A 2,943-nucleotide genomic window follows, 5' to 3' on the forward strand; every position below is an offset into this window, starting at 1 on the left:
GAATATTATATTATTCAGAATAAGCTAGGCTGAAGTAGTAAATGCACTCTAAATTTTAGCAGCTTAAGAAAATTTGAAGTAAGGAGTGGGTGAAGGGCTAGGGAGGTGTGCACATTTGCATTTTGCCTGTTCAGAAGGGTAACTGCATGGTTGAGGTGACTAGGGACTGACCATTTCAATCTGCTTGGTAAATCCACTGTGCTGACTGCAAGACTTGTGGGTTTATGGACATCACTTCCCAGAGTTTTCTATCCAGCTTTCATCAAGGTCTCCTCTCTGTGAAGAATTCCATCACAAAGAATCAATGGCTCTTAACATCCAGCAGGGAATATGCTTAACACCTAGCAACGACCTGGTATCTGGTGTGGAAAAGCTGGCCAAGAACTCAAGGAGGCAGTATTGGAGCCATTGATAGAAAAATACTTAAATTTGATCAGATGAGAAGATGGCTTATTGGTGGATGGCCTGCTTGGTCTTGGAGCATGGTGCTACTATGGCTTAGGAATATATAATCAAATTGGAACCACTGAAAAGGCTATAAATTGGCCTTGGTGTGTTAAGGATAGAAATCATTCTAAGTATACATACTTAGCAGGAAGTACTGATTTTACAGCTTTGTCCACCATGGAGGTGAAGAGAACTCTTCTCATGATCTTCATGATGAGAGATTCTTGGACAACAACCAGTACAACCTTTGCAGCCATAACTGGAGCTGGAATGTGGGTACAATCACTATCATATGACCAGAGCCCAAGACCCAAAGCAACTTAATTAGTTACCATATTCTAATGTGAAGGGTGTCATAGCGGTTCCTCTCACAAATATTGGTGGAGGAGAGCTCTTCTCATCAGAGTTGCAGAGTATACGGTGGGCATCAGAAGAGACCCCTCCACTGTGGCCACGTGCACACTCAGTGGAAAATTTCTGAACATGGGAACATCCCTGAGAGCGGGCCTTGGTCTCATCTTCACATCCTCACTAGGACCTATGCTTTGTCCACCTACCACTGTGGCTGGTAGAACTCAAGGAGGCAGTATTGGAGCCATTGATAGAAAAATACTTAAATTTGATCAGATGAGAAGATGGCTTATTGGTGGATGGCCTGCTTGGTCTTGGAGCATGGTGCTACTATGGCTTAGGAATATATAATCAAATTGGAACCACTGAAAAGGCTATATTTCTATTCTGTGGCACTTTATGGTAGATTAGTTCTTTTCAGTGTGTTCCTTCTAAATAATAGCAAAAATTAATCTATCATGCAGAAATAATACCAATATGTAAAGTTCAAATATACGATCCCATCAATTCAGCGCTGGGGATCTATATGGATACGCTAAATATATTTTTGTGATTGCCAGTATTCTAGCAACTGGAAGCAATAGGAAAAGTGAAGTGACTCAGCTTTTGACTCTTCCAAATAAGCAAATACATTCCCAATTTTCATGTCTAGGTAATTCTAAAATGCTTTATGAATATGAAAACTAAGGTTAGTGTTGTGAGAATTTAACATTTATCTATTTTAAATTTTATTTGGTTAAGCGAAAATTAGCAAGCTTGTGTTTACCTGTATATTTTTGAAATGCAAAATATTAACAAATAATGTCATAAGTGAAGTAGAGGTTTGGTAAAGGGACCAGAGAGAAGTAAAGGTTACCTGTAGTCCTTCTATGAATACTTAGCATTTGTGTAACTGGTGAGTCAGTATGAAGGATCTCGCTATTTGGAAACAGATCACTGCTGTTCTTGTTTTTTGTTTTTGTTTTTGTTTTTTAAGATTTTATTTATTTATTTGAGAGAGAGAGAGATCACAAGTAGACAGAGCAGCAGGCAGAGAGAGAGAGAGAGAGACAGAAGCAGGCTCCCTGCTGAGCAGAGAGCCTAATACTGGGCTTGATCCCAGGACCCTGAGATCATGACCTGAGCCAAAGGCAGAGGCTTAAATCACTGAACCACCCAGATGCCCCAGATAGCTGCTGTTTTTATAATCATCTGCAGAACTTATCAAAACCATTGAGCATAAAAGAAAGACAAGAGTGATTCATCCTCCCACTCTTCCTTCTCTGTGCTATCTTTGTAACATAGATGTGGGTCATGTTTGGCTTCTCATTATTTGACACTATTAGGACAGTCCAGAATGTTAATCATACAGAGAATTCCAGATATATAACACACACATATATAGTGTGTGTGTGTATGTGTGCATGTGTGTATCTGAACGTAAGTTTTACTTTTAAATGTTTTAGAACAAACTATCCTTAAAACTCTTATCAGGACTGAATACTTAAAGCATGAAAAGAGTTGCAAACACTATGTTCATAATTACTGATTTTTACATATTTACTGAAATGTTTAATAGAATACATGCTTGCCTTTCTTATCTCTTCAAGCTTTGAAGGTTTTATCAGTAAAGCCTGTTGGTGGCTTACACTTGAGATTATGAAAGCAGTTTTTCCTCCTAAGTCTTAATTTCCTGGGTTCCCTCTCAGACTAAGCACTAAAAAAGGAAGGCAAAGCGGATCTTTCTTCATGAGTTGTATCAATAAAAAATGTAACAGGCAAAATACTTCATTAGAGTTTCCCCTAGCAGAATTTTCCTTCTCTCCTGCATATACCATTAGATTGTGTTTATATTTTCTAATAAAGATACTATATCCAACAAAAGAACTGAGAGTGGAGTATCATTTGTTTATTTATTGCATCATAATCTGTCATGATCGATTTCTGTTTAGAGGGCCCACAGAGGCAAATTAAATAGGGATATGATGTTGCCAACTCCTCTCTCCATAGTCCTTTAAATCTTTCATGGTGGCACTAAACTGGGCAGTTCCTCTGGGGTTGTACTGGTGCTTCTGAATTTCTGTTTTTGCTGGGAATGAGGAAGCAGACCAAGGGGCATCCCATGAAGCTTCCTACAATAATGGCCTCTTATTTCACAGGCCAGGA

General features: G+C 38.8%; 1 pseudogene; it reads left to right on the forward strand.

Annotated features, from left to right (window-relative positions):
- The first annotated feature begins 304 nt into the window (after positions 1 to 304).
- On the forward strand, positions 305 to 1,485 carry LOC131825670 (growth hormone-inducible transmembrane protein-like; annotated as a pseudogene).
- The last annotated feature ends 1,458 nt before the right edge of the window (positions 1,486 to 2,943 follow it).

This window comes from Mustela lutreola, chromosome 2, assembly GCF_030435805.1.
Source record: "Mustela lutreola isolate mMusLut2 chromosome 2, mMusLut2.pri, whole genome shotgun sequence".
NCBI lineage: Eukaryota > Metazoa > Chordata > Mammalia > Carnivora > Mustelidae > Mustela > Mustela lutreola.